General features: G+C 44.4%; 1 protein-coding gene across 13 annotated transcripts in view; it reads right to left on the bottom strand.

Moving 5' to 3' along the window:
- LOC122790995 (zinc finger protein 618-like) overlaps positions 1-21,075 on the bottom strand; it is a 2,638,133-nt gene that overhangs the window by 654,123 nt on the left and 1,962,935 nt on the right. The window lies entirely within an intron of this gene.

Below are 21,075 nucleotides of genomic sequence, written 5' to 3'. Positions count from 1 at the left end.
GGGGATCTTTGATTGGAGGTTTGAGAAGAAATACGCCCCTTAAAAAGGCTTTACAGAGTTTGTGAGCCATGATGCTAGACTCCGAGACACCTACATGAAAATTAGATATGGCAGCCAGTTGAACTCTAATGGTAGATGCAGATGATCCTAAATGAAAGAGCTCTGCTAGAAAGTCTAGAATAGACTGGATAGGTGCAGTAAAGGGATCTATGTTTTTTGATGTTGCCCAAAAAGAGAAGCGTTTCCATTTGCTACTATAAATCTTCCAGGTAGAATATTTATGAGAGGCTATCAAGATATCTCGGACCGAGCGAGATATTGAGGGAAGCCTGGCTAAGGTCGGAATCGGAGAAACCACGCTATGAAGTTTAGAGAATGCAGAGATTGGTGCAGCTGACCCGATTGGTGGGTTAACAGATCTGGTACTGGGTCCAGATGCCAAGGCTGCTCCAAAAGGTAACGATGAAGAAACGGAAACCATATCTGTCGAGGCCAGTAAGGGGCAATGAGGATCATTGTCACTCTAAAAGCGATGGGTTTCTGAATTAGTTGAGATATCAGTGGAAAAGGAGGAAAGGCATATAGAAGTCCCTGGGGCCAATCGTGGACTAGAGCATCTCTGGTGGGATGGCCTGGTAATGGGAATAGAGTGAAGAAGTCGTGACACTTGCTGTTTTGGGGAGTAGCAAAAGATCGCAGCAAGGGTGGCCCCATCTTAGGAATACTTCTTCTAGAACTGATTTCTTCAGAGACCACTCGTGGGGCATGAGAATTGCCCTGCTCAACTTGTCTGCAATCACGTTGGATTTCCCGGGAATGTGCGTTGCTATCAGAAAACGCTGAGAAGAGATCGCCCATTGCCAAAGTCTGAGTGCCTCTCGACATAAAGGGTATGATCTGGTTCCGCCTTGTTTGTTGATGTACCACACTATGGACATGTTGTCCGTCTGAATTGCAATAGTCCCAGTGGGAAGAGAGTCGTGAAGGGCTTGCAACGCTAAAAGCACTGCTCTCATCTCTAAGACATTTATGTGCAAGTGGCACTCGAAAGGTTGCCACGTGCCTTGGACTGTCCTGCCCTGATAATTTCCCCCCCACCCGATCAGGGAGGCGTCTGTTGTCAACGTGGCGACTGGGGGGGGGGAGTGAAGGGTCTTCCTTGGAGAACCTGAGGTGATGTGATCCACCAAGACAGTTGATTCTTGCATGATTGAGTTATCAATATGGTATGGGACATCGGGAGCTGTTGGAAGGACCACTGAGTAAACAGCATCCATTGGAGGATCCTCATGTGGAAGCGAGCTAAGGAGAGAAGGGGAATAGCTGCTGCCATGAGTCCTAACACCTTCAAAACTAGTCTGGCTTTGACTTTGTTGCATTGTAAGAGAAGGGAAACTTGTTTTCGAATGTCTGACACTCTCTGCTCTGTGAGTCTGGCTGAAAAATTGAGTGTGTCTAAGGTGGCGCCTATAAAGGTAATAGATTGACAAGGCAGATTTTTCGAAATTTATTGAAATGCCTAGAGCTTGGCAAGTTTGGATGGCGAAGTCCCTGGATAGAAGAAGTTGAAGTCTGGTGGTGGCGGTAAGGAGCCAGTCATCTAAATATGGAAACACCTGGAATCCTTGACGTCTTAAGTGAGCCGCGACCACTGCCATGCATTTGGTAAACACACGGGGGGCTGTAGTGAGACCAAAGGGCAGGGCTCTGAACTGGTAGTGACTGGCTCCCAGCCTGAAGCGGAGAAATATTCTGGAGCGTCTGTTCATCTTGATATGGTAGTACGCGTCCTGAAGATCTATCGAGCACATCCAATTGTCCTGACCCAAGAAGGGTAGAATGGACTGTAGCGTGACCATCCGGAATTTTGTTTTCCTGACATACCTGTTTAAGTTGCTGAGATCCAGTATGCGTCTCCAGTCCCCTGTTTTCTTTGGTACCAAAAAGAATTTGGAATAGATTCCGGATCCTTGCTGGTCTGCCGGGACTGATTGGATAGCAGCTTTGAAATTTCTAATGCTGCTTGTTCCCTTAGAATGGGTGGAACGTCTGGAAGGGATCCTTTGGGTTGGGATGGGATGTGAATAAAGGGAATTTTGTAACCCTCGGATATGATCGACTGTACCCATTTGTCTTGAGTAAGAGAAAGCCAGGCTTTTGGGTACAGGGATAACCTTCCCCCGACTGCCTCCGAAGGTGGACAGCCAGGCAGCCTCTCAGGGATGCTGAAAGGGTTTATCAGAGAACGTTTCTCTGCTACCCTGGTTTTGCGGACCTCCTCTGCCTCTAGGGCGGCGTCTATTATTATTCCCCCCTCTGCCTCTAGAGGAGAATCGACCTTGTGCGTCAGATGAGACTCTCTGGGATTGTTTACGGAGCCACATCTTTCCTCCCCTCTGACCTTTGGGATAGGGTCTAGAAGGGGTAGAAAAACGGACTCCTACGGCAGAGAGAGTCTTACCTTCTACCTCACACCTGGTCAATGTATCCTTCACCTGTGGACCAAACAAGGATGATCCATCAAAGGGAGAATTGGTGAAGGACACCTTGAAAGGGTCCGCAAAATTGCACAGCCGCATCCAGGCGTGACGTCGTAAGGCAACACCTGTGCCTGCGGCTCTACTCGCCTCATCCGCAGCATACGAGATAAGCCGCATGGAGGAGTTAACGATGGAATTCAGGGTTGCCAACTGGGAGTTCATTCTGTCTTGGAACCCCTCAGCTGTAGGATCCTTTATCACTTCACTCATATCCTTGAGTAAATCTCTCTGGAGACGAGTGAAGTGGCATAAGTACTTCAGCGACCGCATTGAAAAGGTCGCTGATGAGAACATCCGCTTACCGTACCTGTCCATGGTCCTAGATTCCTTATTAGGAGGATGGACAGGAACCGAAGGATTGGCTAACTCCTTCTTAGTGGCCGCAGCCACCACCATGGCATCAACGGGGACAACTTTGGATAAAAAAATCTTTATCTCTAGGGGCAGTAATAAACTTAGATGGCCTCCTCGAGGTGGGTTCCACTGAATCAGGAGACGTCCAGACATTCCTTGCCACCACTTCCATAAGGGGGTCAAAGGGAGGGGACACCCAGGAGGTAGAAGGGTGAGAGCCAAACGCCTCAAGATACACTGACTCATCCTCCGAAGGGTTAAGGGCTGGCCAGTTCCCCCTCTGTTTCAGGATCTCAAGGATGTCTGCAAAGGAGACATCCTCAGAGGGGGATCGAGGGGAACCTTCAGATTCCTCTAAGTCAGTGTCAGAGGTGATAGACTCAGGGGAGTCAATGTGCTTCCTCTTGCATTGCCTCTTCCTAGGGGGATCTCCTACCGGGTCAGGAGAGGCCTTGGAAGAGGAGGAAATTCCCAATGGGGAAACTTGAGAAGTTGGCTCTCTGCGGTCTAATGCAAGGGGGTGGGTAGAAATCACCGCAGGCACTGAAGATGGAGGGGCTGACGGAGCTGACTGTGGGGCAGACCCTGGTTCTAGCACGCTCCGCATGACCTCGAAGGCACCCCTATCAGGCAAGGCCGGAGGTCCCCGCTCCGAAGAGACAAGGACCCCCCCCGGCACTGACAGGGACGGCTCCGAGGCCGATGTCGGAGTCGAACTCACCAGCGCCGAAGCCCCGAGAGGGAGAGCGGGGTCGGACAAGGGTCCGATGCCACTCGCCCCCTTGGAGCCGACGAGGGAAGCTCGGCACCGAGATCCCTCCAAGGAGGAGATCGGAGCAGACAACGGAGCCGAAAGGGAAGGTATCGGATCCGACGCACCGACAGTCATGGCTACGAAGAGCCCTAGCTCCGAAAGTACAGTTTTGTACCTACCATAAATGTAGATGTTCGAGTGCTAATACAGCTGCAGTAATCACATATGGGTTCTCTGCCGTCAGGCGGTCCCTCGGTTGGCCGAATTCCAAAGTCTAGGTCCGGCGTCGGTTGTCGTCGCTTTCTTTCCTGACGTCAGTGCGACAGGGGTATATAAGACACAGCCGACGCCATATTCTTCAGTCTTTCTTGCCCCAGATGTCAGGTGCCCCCAGAAGGAAGGCAATACATAAATTATATATATAAATATATTCAAGCAATGCAATGTAATCAAAAAACAGTAGTTGCAAGCAAATACACCATAGAAGGATAACCCAAATTAGGTTGTATCAGGAGGTGTTAGCCCCTAGTGGGAGGGAAACCTGTACTGCAGCTGTATTAGCACTCGAACATCTACATTTATGGATAGGTACAAAACTGTACTATGTTCATCGTGCATACAGCTGCAGTAATCACATATGGGTAGAATCCCAAAGCTACGCACAGGGTGGTAGGCACTAGGTGGAACTGGGATGAGCCAGAATGCCCTGCAACACAGCAGTGGCAAAGCCTGCTCTAGTTTTGGAATACAAAGGCAGGTGGTAGTGTTTTGTGAAGGTATGCACAGAACTCCAAGTGGCTGCCTCCAAAATGTCTTTCGTAGGAACTCCTCTGAGGAAGGCTGTAGAGGTAGCTGCGGCCCTGATGGGGTGGGATCTGATGCCTGTAGGGACAGATTTCCCATGATAGGAGTAACAAAATCGTATGCAGTGGCCTATCCATTTTGAAATTGTCTGTTTGGTAACAGGCTTCCCTTGAGCTCCTATAGCATAGGACACAAAAAGTTGCTCTGATTTCCTGAAAGGCTTTGTTCTGTCCAAATAGTAATGTAGCTGTCTATGGATGTCTAAGGAATGTAGCAGCCTTTCCCCTTTGTTTCGAGGATTGGGATAAAAGGTAGGTAAGTGAATGGCTTGATTTAAAGCTACCCTGGATACCACTTTAGGCATAAATGACGGGTTGGTTCGAAGGGAAACCCTGTCCTGATGGAAGATGAGAAAGGGCTGCACAGCCATGAGGGCTTGTAGTTCCGAAACCTTACGAGCTGAGGTAATGGCCAGAAGGAAAGCTGTTTTCCAGGACAAATATTGCAAATCTGTTGAGGCAGCTGGTTCAAAGGGAGGCAATGTTAATTTTTCCAGAATGTAATTAAGATCCCAGGCTGGCACTGGTTGTTTCCTTGGTGGTCTTATATTCTTAGCCCCTCTGAGGAACTGTTTTACAAGTGGGTGAGAGAATAACGGTGGATCTGTGTTGAATTCTGCAGAAATGGCTGAGGCATGGATTTTTATGGAGGAAAAAGAAAGTCCACTGTTTAGCAGCTCAGCTAGATACTGTAATACCTGAGGCAAATTCAGTTTTCTAGGGTCCTGGCCTTTTTTCTCATTCCAAGAGCAAAACCGTTTCCACTTTGCGGAGTAAGCCTTTCTAGTAGATGGCCTTCTGGCCTCCAGAATGACGTCCTGCACCTCTTTGGGGAGTAGGGTCTGTTGTGGTGTTAAGGAATTTTCCATGCAGCAAGATTGAGTGTTTTCAGCTGACTGTGAAGAGTTTTGTAGCTGTGCTGAGTCAGCAGAAGAGGCATTAGAGGTAGAGGCCAGGGAGGAGTATGTGTTAGGCTCTTCAGGAGTGGGTACCAGTGCTGTCTTGGCCAGTCTGGAGCAATCAGTATCATCTTCGGCCTGTCTGCTCTTGCTTTCAAGAGCACCTTGGGCAGAAGAGGCAGAGGTGGGAAAGCGTACACTGTCCATGCTGTCCAACTGAATGAAAGGGCGTCCACTCTCCAGGCCTTTGGATGAAAGGTCCTTGAACAAAACTTTTCCAATTGGTGATTCCTGTGGGAGGCGAAGAGATCTATGTCTGGCCTCCCCCACGCTTGGATTATCTTTGTAAACACCTGAGGATGCAACTTCCATTCATGCAGATCTGTCATATTTCTGCTTAGATTGTCTGCCAGCATGTTTTCCAAACCTGGCAAGTACTGTGCTTGAAGTTCGATTTGCCATTCCAGAGCCAAGTTCCAAAGTGTCATGGCTAGTCTGCACAGGGGGTATGAATGTGTTCCTCCTTGTTTGTTTATGTACCACATTACTGTGGTGTTGCCTGTTCTTATCAATAATTGTCCTGGATGCAGGAGGTCTTTGAATGCTGTAATTGCATTTATCACTGCTAGCATTTCTTTTTGATTGATGTGAAGGTGCTTTTCCTTTTGGGACCATTTGCCCTGAATGCACTTGCCTGTCATGTGCGCCCCCCAGGCATAATCTGAGGCGTCTGTTGTGATGACTTGATTTGCTTGAGGCTTGCAGAATGGGAGACCTGTGTTTGCTTGACATGCTTGGGCCCACCATAGAAATTCCTTTTGCAAACATGGAATTATTGGTATTATTGTTTCCAAATTGTGGCTGTGTTGAGACTATAGGTTCTTTAGGTACCATTGAAGTTTTCTCATATGCAACTTTGCACATGGGATTAAAAGAATGCAAGATGCCATGAAGCCCATAGCCTGCAGGATTTTCCTTGCAGTAAGCCTGGTACAATTTGCTAGTATTTTGAAGTACTGAGTTAGTTGCCCTTGTTTTTCTGGCGTAAGGTAGGCCATCTGGGTGTTTGTGTCCAAGTTGGCACCCAGGAAAGTTATTTTCTGAGATGGTGTCAGCCTGGATTTCTCTTCGTTGATTGTGTATCCCAGAGAATTCAGTAACCGTGTTGCATAAGCCAGATGTTCCAGAAGTATGTGCTTGCTGTCCGCTTGGATCAGGCAGTCGTCCAAATAAGGGTAAATTTGTATCCCTTGAAGTCTGCAGTAGGCAATTACTGATGCCAGGCATTTCGTGAATACTCTGGGTGCAATAGAAAAGCCAAAGGGCAATGCAGAGAATTGATAGTGGATTGAACCTGCAAGAAATCTGAGGTATCTTCTGCAGCTTTGTCTGATTGGGACATGCAGGTATGCCTCCTTGAGGTCCAATGTTACCAGCCAAAACTCCTTGCCCAGCATGGGAAGAAGCTGCTGTAATGTGAGCATCTTGAATTTTGGTACGAGTAGAAATGTATTTAGGATGGATAAGTCCAAAATGGGTTTCCAGTCGGTTCCTTTCCTTGGTACCAGAAATAGTCTGGAATAAAAACCTTGACCTTGTTCGTGAGTAGGTACCTCTTGAATAGCTATTATGTCCATGAGTTTTGAAATTTGAATTTGTGCCTCTGCCCTTTGATTGTGTGGCAGGTTTGGCATGCCTCTCATTTTTGGAAGTGTGTGAAAATGAAATCTGTAGCCTCTGTTTATAATGTCCAGGATCCATTTGTCTGTTGTGATAATATGCCAATTTCTTGTAAATAATGCCAGCTTTCCTCCCAAGGGAGCTGCCAGATAAGACTTGCTTGGCATGAAAAGGAGGAAGTCATTGGGTTTGTTTTCTGTATTGTTGTGCACTGTCTTCGCCACCTCTTGGTGCTGGTGTTTGCCATCGTCTGCCTCTATATGATCCTTGAGATTGTCCTCTGCCCCTTGAGCGCCTGTATCTACCTCTTTGGGGCTTGTCCGTGGCTGGAAAGGACCAGTTTTTAGAAGGCCAATTTCTGCTAAAATGAGGTGGTTGTACCTGTAGAAAAGCCTTGACAGTTTGCATAGATTTAGCTTTTTCTTCCATTTTCCGTAGTGTCTCCTCAGCATTAGTACCAAATAGTACATCCTTTTGTAAAGGAGCATCTAGTAGTTTAGCTTTAACATGATCAGGCAAGCTTTGTTCCCTAAGCCAGGCATGTCTACGAATGACTGATCCTGTAACAGCAGCTCTACTTGAGGCCTCTAAGGCATCATAGCCACATTGTAAGGTGTGTTTACCAACTTGTTCTTCACTATGCATCATATCCTGCAATTCCTTCAAATCTGGTTGTTCAGGTTGAGACATTTTATTTCTTAATTGTGATAACAGAAACTGCTGATATTTAAGCATATGGAACTGACAATTTAAGGCCCTCATGGCTAGGGTGGCCGAGGTGTATACCTTTTTTCCCCACCTTTCTAAGGATCTAGATTCTCTTTCGTAAGGTAGTGGATTCTTGGCTGTAGAGGCCTTCATTCCCTTGGGTCCTTGAGAAATGGTTTCAGGGTCAGCATTATGGCTTTTGAAAAGAAATTGGTGAGAGTTGGGAACTCTGTAGTACCTATCAGGTTTGACTGGGGCAGGAGGCAGGGAATCCGGATTAAGACAAGCCTCCGAGTAAACATCATCAAGTATGTCCAAGACAGGAGGTATAGCCAGAGGTCTGTGTTGAGGTAACAAAAGAAATTCCCTAAGCCTTTTCTTGGAATCAGAAAAGTCTTGGCCTTCCCAATGGAAGTGTTCCCTCAAGGTGTGCAAGGTTTCCCCAAAAGAAAAATCCTCTGGGGGAGATACAGAAGGAATGGACTGTTCTGCATCGGAATCTTCATAAGGAGAGTACGAGTGTTCCTCTACATCACAATGTTCTGAGAAAATGGAGCCCGGTTCAGAAGAGGGAGAATCTTCCTCCACTCTGGGTCTCTTGTCTGGAGGGGGTTGGGAACCCCTGGTAAGAGTAATTAAATCCTCAGCCATTTTAAGCATCTGCTTTTTAGGCATGGGGCCTGGGGATGGGCCCTGAGCAACAGGCCTCTTGGGATGCATGGCTGATTTGGACTTAGTAAAGGCCTTAATGGAAAAGGAAGATGAGGGCCTAAAGACACCCTGGGTGGAAGTGGACCTGTCCACATTAGGAGGATCAACACTCACAGTGGCTTCGGTGTTTGTAGTCTGAGTAAGGGCCGAGGTACCTGTGGTCTCGGTTACAGAAGACACCATCAAGGAAGTGCCGTCGGTAGTCAGGGACTGCATAGGCGTCTCACTGAGAACCGGACCACGTGCAGCCGGTTTTGGCATGGTGTCAGTGGAGACTGCGGGCCTTGCGTGTCGGTCCTTGTCCTTGCGTTTTTTGGACAAAACGGTAGTCGGAGTCTCCGACGACATTTTATAATCAAAGGCTTTACCAAAATAATGTTGGGTGAACTCCGCCCGACGCTTAATAGTGCGTTTATTGAAAGTCGCGCAAAAGTGACAGCCCGAGACGTCGTGGTCTGGGCCTAAACAAGGTATGCAGAGGGAATGGAAATCCTTATGCGGTATTTGCTTCCCACAAGAAATACAATTGTTAACTTTGTCTGACATCGGACTGAGGCAAGAAAAGTTTCCCCAATGGGGTACTTAGCTTTAAAGAAGACTTCGGTTTCCAATTTTTCGTAAATTCAGGAGCTGGCCGACCGGCACTTGCGAACTGCTTCTGCTTCGGGCACCGCGCAGCAAAAAAGACTGGAGAATATGGCGTCGGCTGTGTCTTATATACCCCTGTCGCACTGACGTCAGGAAAGAAAGCGACGACAACCGATGCCGGACCTAGACTTTGGAATTCGGCCGACCGAGGGACCGCCTGACGGCAGAGAACCCATATGTGATTACTGCAGCTGTACGCACGATGAACATCTCAAAGGAGTCGGAGGAGGAATACATTGGGGAACGGAAATAGCCACTGACTGCTGAGTCGGGCTATGCAGCATTTGGGCCAGTGCCTCGGACTTGAGAAGTCTACTCACTACCCTTTGCAAATCATGGTCAGATAGCCTGGAAGGCCATGAGGAATGTGTTCTATGGCTCCGTTCAGAAAGAAGAGGGGATCCTGGTGCTGAGTGCACGGAGCCGATAGAGGGGGATCTAGATCTCTTCCTAGAAGGTTGCTCCGATAAGAGTATCAGAGCCAACGGAGTTTTATCAACTTCGGCTCCAGCCGGAGCCGAGGTAAGAGTATGAGGCTTGGAAACATCGGCTCCGGCCAGAGCCGATGTCGAAGCAGACTTTACATTTCCAGAAGTCGACTCAGAAACCGGAGTCGACTGTTTGGAAGTTTTAGAAGGCTTCTCCGACACAGAGTGAGTCGGCAGGCCTTCAGGCTTTAATAAGCCACGCAAGATTAATTTATTCTTGCGTTCCTGCACGACTCTAGGGCTAAAACCATGGCAAACAGCACAAGAGTCCTGCAGGTGCAAAGGTCCCAGGCAATACACACAAGAAGTGTGACCGTCTGTCAGAGACATTTTCTGACAGCACGAGTCACACCTCTTGAAGCCTGAGACCTTAGATTCCTCAGACATAATAAAAGGTCCAAGAAAAAGTACAGTTTTGTACCTACCATAAATGTAGATGTCCGAGAGGTATGCATCTGCAGTCCTAACATATGGGTTGTCCTGCCTCAGGCAGCCCTTCGGTCGGCCGGATTCCAAAGTCTGGGTCTGGCCTCGGCTGATGTCGCACTTCACCCGACGTCATAGCTGCTGTTTATTGAGTATAAAGGCATCAGCCGACGCCATTTTCCTCAGTGTTTCTTGCCCCAGATGCCAGGTGCCCTCTAGTAAGGCTAAATTTGGATAAATGCAAATAATTCCAAACAGTAGAGAGTAAACAATATAAAAAAAAAAAAAAAAAATATATATATATATATATACATATATACAAACAAATACACCATAACAGATTCCCCCAGCTAGCTGAAAGATGGGTAAATACCCTAGGAGTACCACAGAGGGGAAAGAGGGTGGGTAAACCTGACTGCAGATGCATACCTCTCGGACATCTACATTTATGGTAGGTACAAAACTGTACTATGTCCTTCAAGGATGCATCTGCAGTCATAACATATGGGTAGAATACCATAGCCAAACTGGGGGAGGAGGCACTAAGATAAAGATGGTGTAGTTAAGATCCCTTGCAAAACAGCAGTTGCAAAGCCTGCTCGGGATCTAGAGTATAAAGGAAGATTGTAATGCTTGGCAAATGTATGCACGGAGCTCCAGGTAGCAGCTTCTAAAATGTCTTTGGTAGCCACTCCTCGTAGGAAAGCTGTAGTGGTGGCTGTAGCTCTTGTGGAATGAGGTCTGATATTATCAGGAGTTGTCTTTCCATGAAAAGAGTAACAAAAACGAATGCAATTTCCTATCCATTTTGAGATTGTCTGTTTTGAAATTGCTTTTCCTTGCATTCCTGTTGCATATGCTACCAAAAGCTGGTCAGTTTTTCTGCTGGTCTTAGTTCTGTCCAGATAGTAGCGTAATTGTCTGTGCACATCCAAGGTATGTAGCAGTCTTTCCCCCCTGTTCTGTGGGTTGGGGAACAATTTAGGTAAATGAATCGCTTGGTTCAATGATACTCTGGAGACCACTTTTGGCATAAAGGTAGGGTTGGTTCTCAGAGAGACTCTGTCCTGATGGAAGATAAGGAAGGGTTGTACTGCCATTAATGCCTGTAACTCAGATACCCTTCTTGCTGAAGTGATTGCTAGTAGGAAAGCAGTTTTCCAAGACAAGAATTGTAATTCTGCTGTTGCTGCTGGTTCAAAAGGGGGAAGAGTTAACTTTTCCAGCACAAAGTTGAGGTCCCATGTAGGTAAAGGCGGTTTCCTTGGAGGCTTTACATTTTGATTCCTCTCAAGAACTGCCTGAGTAGAGGATGAGAGAAGACAGGAGGATCCAAGTTGTATTCTGCTGAAATTGCTGATGCATGAATCTTAATGGAGGAGTAAGACAGGCCATTATGGAACAGCTCTGCTAAATATTCCAGGATGTGTGCTATGTTTGCCAATGAGACATTTTCTCCCTTTGCTGCACTCCAAATGAGGTATCTTTTCCACTTGGCTGAATAAGTCTTCCTTGTGGAGGGTCTGCGTGCCTCCAGGATAATGTCCTTAACCCTCTGAGATAAATCTGGGTTGTTTTGTGTTATGCAATATTCCAAGCAGCTAGCTGCAGTGTTTTCAAGTTTGGATGTAGGATCTTGTAGTTGTCCTGTGTTAGTAGTAAGGGACATAGAGGTAGATGCCATGCATGTGTCCGAGACATGCTTCTCAGTAGCGGGTACCAATGTTGTCTCGGCCAATCTGGAGCTATCAGAATTACCCTTGGTTGATCCTCTTTGATCTTCAGTAGAACTTTGTACATCGAAGGAAGAGGTGGAAATGCATATGCTGTCAGGTTTTTCCAGCTGAAGGAAAGTGAGTCCACCCTCCAAGCAAGTGGGTGGTATGCTCTTGTGCAGAATTTCTTCAATTGGTGATTGTGTGGGGAGGCAAACAGGTCTACCTGTGGTAGTCCCCATTTCTTTGTTATGGCTTTGAAAATATCTGGATGCAGCATCCATTCGTGAGCATCCATGGTAGTTCTGCTTAAGGTGTCTGCTAGAGAATTTTCTTTTCCTGGTACAAATCTGGCCTGAAGTAGAATGTTGAGGTTCAGGGCCACATTCCACAGCTCCATTGCCATCCGGCATAGAGGATATGAATGCGTACCTCCCTGTTTGTTGATGTACCACATGACTGTGGTATTGTCCGTCCTTATGAGCAGATGACCCTGTTGAAGAAGTGGTCTGAATGCTTGGATCGCATATTTCACTGCCAGCATCTCCTTTAGATTTATGTGTAGATTCAGCTGGTCTTGGGTCCATAGGCCTTGTATACACTTGTCCACCATGTGAGCCCCCCATCCTAGGTCTGAGGCGTCCGTGGTGATGGTCTGGCTTGGCTGTGGTTTGTGGAAAGGCAAGCCTCTGTTCAACTGACAGGCCTGAGCCCACCACAGGAATTCTTGCTTCAGGCATGGAATTATTGGAATCTGGTCTTCTAGACTATGCTGGTGTTGAGACCATACATTCCTTAGGTACCATTGTAACTTTCTCATATGTAGCCTGGCATGCGGAGTCAATATTATGCAGGATGCCATGTAACCCAGGGCTTGCAGGACTTTCCTTGCAGTAAGCTGAGTTTGTTTTGTTAATGACATGAAATAGCCTGGTAGTTGCTTTTGTTTTTCTTCTGTGAGAAAGGCCATCTGAGTTGATGTGTCCAGTTCTGCCCCCAAGAATGTTATCCTTTGGGATGGTACTAGTCTTGACTTCTGCATGTTGACTGTGCATCCCAAGGCTTGCAACAGTTGTATGACATTTTCCAAATCTTTTGTCAATTTTGCCTTGTTGTCCGCTTGTATTAGGCAGTCGTCCATGTATGGGTAAATTTGAATTCCCTGAAGCCTGCAATGAGCAATTACTGATGCCAGGCATTTCGTGAATACTCTGGGCGCAGTAGATAAGCCAAAGGGCAATGCTGAGAATTGATAATGCTCTGATCCTGCAAGAAATCTGAGGTGTCTTCTGCAATCTGGTCGTATAGGGACGTGCAGGTACGCCTCCTTGAGATCTAGAGTCACCAGCCAAGACTCCTTGCCCAGCATGGGAAGAAGCTGCTGGAGGGTCATCATTTTGAATTTTGGAACATTGAGGTATGTGTTCAGTGCGGAAAAGTCGAGAATAGGTCTCCATTGATTTTCTTTTCTTGGTACCAGGAAAAGCCTGGAGTAAAATCCTTGGCCTTGTTCCATAGGTGGCACCTTTTCTATAGCTCTCATCCTTAGTAAGTTGTTGATTTGTCTTAGAGCGTCTGTTTTTTGGCTTGGTGGTAGGTTTGGCATTCCCCTCTTTTTTGGTAGAGTGTGGAAGTGAAACCTGTAGCCCTTGTCTATTGTTTGTAAAGTCGATTTGTCTCCTGTAATGTAATGCCAGTTGTCTGAAAATAAAGCAAGCTTTCCGCCCAAAGGAGCTTCCAGTTGTTCCCTGGTAGGCGGTATCAGAGCCAAGTCATTGTGTCTGTCCTGTAGAGGTGGTTGTAGTTGAATCTGTGGCAGTACTTCTCTGATTGGTAGGTTGCCACTGACGTCGCCTGTAGGCACCCCTAGATTGATTTCTGCCTCTTGGGCGTCTATTTCTGCCTCTCTGTGCTCTGGTGTTGTCTGGAAAGGACCAATTTTTCGAAGGCCAATTTCTGCTAAACCTCGGAGGTTGGACCTGTAAGAAATCCTTGACTGTTTGGACAGATTTTGCTTTTTCTTCCACCTTCTTTAGAACCTCCTGTGCAGGGGAGCCAAACAAACTTTGTTTCTCCATGGGAGCATCTAGGAGTTTTGATTTAACATGGTCTGGTAAAGATTGTTCTTTTAACCATGCATGTCTTCGAATCACTGTACCAGTCATAGCTGATCTAAAGTAAGCCTCCAGTGCATCATAGCCACATTTTAAGAAATGGTTACTGACCTGCTGAGAGTTATGTACCAAATCCTGAAGAGACTTGCGGTCTATAGGTTCAGGAGAGGACAGTTTTTTATTTAGCTGGTCTAACAAAAATTCCTGATACTGAATCATGTGAAATTGACAGTTTAAGGCCCTAGCCGAAAGAGCAGCAGAAGTATAAACCTTTTTACCCCATCTCTCTAATGCTCTAGATTCCCTATCAGAGGGGAGAGGGTTTTTGGCAGAAGCAGCTGCCACACCTTTCGGGCCCTGTGAAATGGTTTCGGGTCTGCAACAGGAGCCTTATACAAATGGTAGTGTGTGTCCGGGACCCTGTAATATCTGTCAGGCTTGGCAGGGGCCGGAGGAAGAGAATCAGGAGCAGTACAGGCATCATTAAATGCATCATCAACTACTGTTAGTACTGGAGGAATGGCTAAAGGCCTATGCTGTGGTAAGTGTAAAAAAGTCCTTAGCCTTTTCCTTGAATCTGAAAAATCCTGGCCCTGCCATTGGAAATGCTCCCTCATAGCATGTAAGGTTTCCCCAAAAGAAAATTCTTCAGGAGGAGAAGCAGAAGGAATGGAGTCTTCTGCATCAGAATCCTCATAAGGAGAATATGGGCCTTCCTGAGGGTCTGTAATGTCCGAATCCTCCGAGGAATAGTCTGTAGAGACAGGTTCCGGGGGTTCAGTCCTAGGCCTCTTATCTGAAGGGGGCTGAGAGGCTCTGTCTGGGTGAGGTTGGGATCCCCTGATCAAAGAAAAGAGATCCTCAGCCAGGCTGAGTATTTGTGAACTAGAGGTAGGCCTATGTGGGGGAGTTTTAGCAGGTAAGGCCTTAGAAGATTTTGCTGCTTTAGCCCTGGCAAAAGCCTTGATGGACATAGAAGCAGGGGGTCTAGCAGCCCCACGTGCAGGGGTAGATATGTCTAAAGGAATAGTATCTGACAAATCCTGGGTGCCTGCTTCTGTAGCAGTAATTTCAGTAGCAGATTCGACCATGCTCTGTGAGGCCTCGGCTATAGGAGGCATGCTTTCGGTCAAAGGAAGAACAGAGGACTCGGTTTCAGCCGAAACCGAGACACTCGCGGTTGGCCTAACCGCGGTTTCAGCCGAAACCGCGGACCGCGAGTGTCGGTCCTTTTCCTTGCGCTTTTTAGCTATTTGTGTAGCCGGAGTCTCCGACGGCATTTTGTAAGCAAAAGCGGGACCAAAAAACTCCTCTGCAAACTCCGACCGACGTCTAAGTGTCCGTCGGTTGAAGGAAGCACAGGCTAGACAAGCTGATACGTCGTGGTCTGGGCCTAAGCAAGGAAGGCAGTAAGAGTGGAAATCCTTATGAGGTATTTCCACAAGTTAAACAATTATTTACTTTTTCTGACATCGGCTGAGGCAAGAAAGAGTCCCCAATGGGGTACTTAGCTTTTTAGAAGTCTTCGGTAGTAGAAATCTCTGGATCTGACCGACCGGCACTTGCGAACAGCTTCTGCTTCGGGCACCATGCGGCAAGAAAGACTGAGGAAAATGGCGTCGGCTGATGCCTTTATACCCAATAAACAGCAGCTATGACGTCGGGTGAAGTGCGACATCAGCCGAGGCCAGACCCAGACTTTGGAATCCGGCCGATCGAAGGGCTGCCTGAGGCAGGACAACCCATATGTTAGGACTGCAGATGCATCCTTGAAGGACATCTGCCTTTGAGGAAAATGTCATCTCTGGAATGGATGCAGCCAGCACCTGAGGAGTCGAAGACGATAACTGAGACTTTCAACAAAGTCAGACTAGGAACAAAGGGTCGCATCAAGGAAGGTTCTCTTCCAAAGCCTGTAGGGGCTGAAGTCAACAAAACAGCTGACAACCCTCTTGCTCAGGGAATTCTATTCATCAGCATCTCCATGTTGTCTTCTGTTAAACTTGTCATGGAGCAGATAGACATCATCGAGGGAAACCTAGGCCTTTTAAGGAAGGGAGGAGGTAATCTGTCTGAGAATGGGTTAATGGACAGAGAATATTCAGTCCTAGGCATAGGTGTGAAGGATGCGTCCAGTTTAGATGTCAGTGCCGAAGTGGTCAGAACCGATGAAGAGGCCAGATCTTGGGATCTCAACTCGGAAGAATCCAAAATAATCTGCACCAAAGGAATAGGTGCCAAAGGTTTCGGCATCGAAACTGGCCTAGTTGAAGCTGAAGAAGGCCTTGGTGCAGAAGCCTTTGGATAAGAGTCAGATGGGTTCTGATGCCAAAGCAGCTGCCAACTTTGACTTTTTTGCTGGTGGTGCCACAGGAGTACTTGGCATTGACGACCTTCTTTTCTTAGGCTTCTCCATGGTCTCAGAAGAAGAAGACAATGATGGAGAAGACACATTAGTCTTGGCTTTTTCTACTCCAGATAAGGACTCAATGAAGGCACAGGGTAGGATACCCTTCAAAATTAACTTGTTTTGTCTTTCAGTGAGGGCCCTATGACTAAAACTCTGGTAGACTGAACATTCCTCTTTTAAATGAAGAGGACCTAAGCAGAAAACACAATGATGACGGGCATCAGAAGTTAGAATTTTATGGTTGCACTTCTGACACCTCTTGAACCCTGACAGAGGTTTAGGCTTGTCTGCCATAATTTAAAGCAAAAAATGGAAAGCACAATCACTTTCACTTACCAGAGAGGAAACGGTCAAACACCTACCCAAAAGGAGACAGCAAAGTTTTTCTTAAAAAAAAAAAAAAAGACCATCAACAATAATAGTAGAGATACACAACTGTGTACAATGGAGAAAGGAAGACAAAATGAGAGGGACTATCAATGATGATAGTGGGAAATGCACTGAAGTGTATGGTCAGACAAAAAAAACAGTTAAGAGGAGAGAAGCTAAATCGAAATAAAAACAGGGTAAGGAGAAAAAAACAAGTAAAATGGTTTAACCAGAGAAAAAAAAAGTTAAAGATTGAATTTGCTCGAGAGCAGTTGTTGAACGAGTCTGTCTACAAAAGCGGCAAATGAGATCTGAGGTAAATGGAAGAGGAGCATTGTGGGTAAGGGTATAGCTCAGGAGTTTTTGGTCTTCACGAGCTGTAACAGCAGAGTCGGTTCCGATGCTCGGAACCAGACCCACAAGTCAAGAATTAAATGAAAACTGACAACATCGGATACAATGTTTTCTGTCGGTTGCTCTAACTGACCAGCCCACTCTGGGCAACTAGCTTGAGTGGTGAGTATTTTACTAAATCCTAGGGTACTTCCAACAAGCAAATAGCATGAACTGATTTCAGTTCTAGTTCAAAACTAGAACAGAAATGGCCAAATATCTGAAAAGGGTGCTGCAACTTGAATGGCCAAGACACTCTCAACTGTGAATCAGAGAATGGGAGTAATAAATGTGCATCAGTTGATTGCATATTAATGAAACGAATGCTGTACCATGAAACATTACCCTTGCACTAAAAGTACAGCAACCTTGGAATTATACTATATAAAGCAGCAAAGATGTGGGGAGGAGTTAGCCCCCTGTGTTAGAGATACAGGGAGAAACTCCTTTGCAGAAACAACAAAATCATTACAGCGAATTTATGTATTTAAAGTTTTCACTACTTTTTTAAACATATTTATTAAATCACAATTAATACAATGACATGGGTACACATATAATATATAAAAAAACAAAACAAAACATGGTGATATTCTAATTATTTTCATACAGTATACATAGATTTTCTTTTTAAAAATATTCACTCTGACATAGTTAAATTGCTCATCTGCTTCCCTTAAACCTCACTCCTCCTCAACATTGTGTTTTTGCATTGTTCCCCACAAATTCCATTTACTTCTACGTTACTTGTTCCTTCCCTTTTCTAAAGCTCTCACCTCCTCTCCTTTTATCTCCTTTACAATATTCAGTAAATCACAACTCATTTAAATTTTGGATTTCTATTTTCTAGTAACTGCTTTTTTGGTAGTCAACAGAATTAAACTTAAGGCCCTACTATGCCTAGGCAATCCAGATGACGTGTCCCAGCTAAAAGAATTATTTCCGTGGTTACAGCCATTTGCATCTCCAACAATTCTGACAATCTGCTCAGTAGAAATTTTCAAAATCTGCCAACTCAGACTGCAAAAAACACACATTCCCAGTTACAAATCTTTCCCATCACAACTCCAGCTTATGATGTCTGAGGAAAAATTCTGAGGTCTGCTTAGGGTATAAAAATATCTATAGAAACACTTTCAAACAAAAATTCAAAATCTTCTTGCATACTAATTGTAGAGATGTCCTCCTACTGTTCCTATGCAAACTGCATTAAAGTCTCTTCTCAATCTCTTCTAATTTCCTCTAATTCCTATAGTTAACATACAATATTTTACATACCCTACTAATTATCTCCTTCTAAAGGGCAGCTTCTGTTCTAGACTCAACTAAAAACTCTACCAGAGGTGGTCCTTCACTTAGCATTTCAACTTTGTATTTGCCTATAATCTGATATCAATCACTGATATGGAAGGCAGACTCTAACCTACAGTTCAAACTTGCACTTAGCCTCACATTATTCTGCTGTGTTTTCCTCCCTAGTTATTTGCTCCTGTTACTTTGGTTCCCTTGCCATTTTTCTCCATTAAAATATCAGTCCCCTCATCTATTTTCTATACCCCTATTTGCAAGTAATCCTTATTGGCAAAAATGCCCTTTCCCTGTTTGTGTTGTTAGTTCTTGGAATATTTTCAGCTACTTTATGAATATAGTATTTGGTATGGTTATTTTTATTTTCCTTAATAAGCTGCATTCAAGCTCCTACTCTCTTTTTCCTTTTTTTCCTTAAATTCCCCTTTTCATTATCATATTACCGTTCCACATTGATTTATAACCTTCTGCCTGTGTTATGTCTATGAGCTTTAATTCTGTAAGCTCTAAAATATCCCCCCCACATCAGTTAATCCTAAATCAACTTGGTCTATGGGAAGGAACAAGTTCCCACCCTTAACTCTTGCCCTTTTCCCCTCCAAAACAACTCAACTACCTTCATCCACAACTTCTAAAAAAATTCACTGCTTTTATCTTACTATCCATAATCAAGAGCTTCTAGTTTCTTGGTCATTTTATTATCTTATACAGTTTCTATCCACATATTCTTAGCTGCCATAAGATAATTCTTGTTTATATATATATATATATATATATATATATATATATATATATATATATATATATACACATATAGATATAGATATCTATATATATATATATATATATATATATATATATATATATACACATACATATATGGATTCACTTCATAACACTGAAACTTCAAAATACTGAAAATGACAAAACTTCATAATACTGAAGACCAAAATACTGAAAGCTCAAAATACTGAAACTCAAAATACTGAAAACACATATTATGCGTAAACTCAGCTTAAACAACATAAATCATAACAATTTCTACCAAATATATGCAGGGGGCAAGCCTGCACACTCTAATTATATATATCTACTCCAAGATTGCACTTAACTACACTATGTGCAACCTTGGAGTTGATATATTTAATTAGCAGGGGTGTGAGATGGGGTGCAGGGGCTTGCCTCATATTTGGTAGAAATTGTTATGATTTATGTTGTTTAAGCTGAGTTTATGCATAATATGTATTTTCAGTATTTTCAGTATTCAGTATTTTGAGCTTTCAGTATTTTGGTTTCAGTGTTTTGAGTTTCAGTATTTTGATATTTCAATGTTATGAAGTGAATCCACATATATATATATATATATATATATATATATATATATATATATATATATATATATATATATATATATATAGATAGATATATACACACACGTACATAAATACTAAATTTTGCTGGTGAACAATCCATGCGTGGGTACATATTAAATTTATATGCCAAAAAGACTTAAAATTTTGTCTTAGTGTTCCACAACACTGAAATGTCCTTTTCTGGATTTCTTTTCCCCATGTACAAAATAATATCTGCAAATAAAGTTAATCTTTCTTGATTACTACACCATTTATATCCTTGAATTTTAAATCCCTTACTTACTTTGCCAAAGGCTCTAAATATAAAGCAAATTAAGGAGAAAGAGGATACCCTCTGCCTTGTTCCTCTCCTGAAACAAAGCTTGACTGAGAGAAACCATCTCATCTTAATTCTTGCCTCCAACCCTTCGTATATCCTCATAATGAACCGTATTATTCTACCAAGGAATGCAAATCATACCATTGCCCTATTTGTAAGATCCCATCTCACTCAAATGAATGTTTTGTCTGCATCAACACTTGCCAACAATAGCAGACAAATAGCGTTTTGAAGCTGATTCAGCAAGATTACAGATGGCACTGGGAAGAAATGCCTCCTTATCAGTAATTACTCATATCCACCAGCACAAACCCCTCTATTTCCTCCAGGCCTACACCACATGTTGGCTTGGTGTCTTGGGGGGTTGCAACAGAAACGGTTCCTCCATTCCAGTTTGGAAAACGTTTTTATTCAAGAATGTTTAGTGACAAAGAAAAAAAATGTCTGGTGACTATTTCTGGGCTTTTCTTTCCTAAACCAGTATGTGATCATGCCAGAGTTCAAAATGCTCACAACCATTGATCCTCTTTTCAGTTTTTGGTAACTTTACATTTAAAAGCTGCTTTTCACATTCCTATTCATCCAGATTACAGTGTTCCTTAATGTTTTGTGTGTTTATCAACTGCTCTGTGCGTGTTCACAAAGTGTCAAGTTCACATCATAGCCCATTGCAGAAAACTGCTCATCTCTGCAAAGTGTCAGAAATCTCCCACACAGATGAGAGATCCCCTACACAGGCTGAAGTCCAAGAGAACATTAAAAAGTATTTCTCGACTCCATCTCAGAGGATTGTTTTGCTGGGATGTCTGTTAGACACCACAATACAAAACCTTTCTTCCACTCCAGGGGTTTTCCACTCAGACTTCGGTCAGTGCAAGTTAATACTTTGGGATTCTTGATCTCATGACATGTTTCTCATGATACTTCTGGCAAGACTCCACATGAGAAAGATACAATGGTATTTGAAGTCTATTTGGTCCCAGCACTAAGTCATTATCTTTAA

Source organism: Protopterus annectens, chromosome 16.part0, assembly GCF_019279795.1.
Source record: "Protopterus annectens isolate FY-2018-M chromosome 16.part0, PAN1.0, whole genome shotgun sequence".
In the NCBI taxonomy this organism is placed as follows: Eukaryota; Metazoa; Chordata; order Ceratodontiformes; family Protopteridae; genus Protopterus; species Protopterus annectens.
Note: the sequence above shows the minus strand (reverse complement) of the source record. Positions and strands in the feature narration are given on the sequence as shown.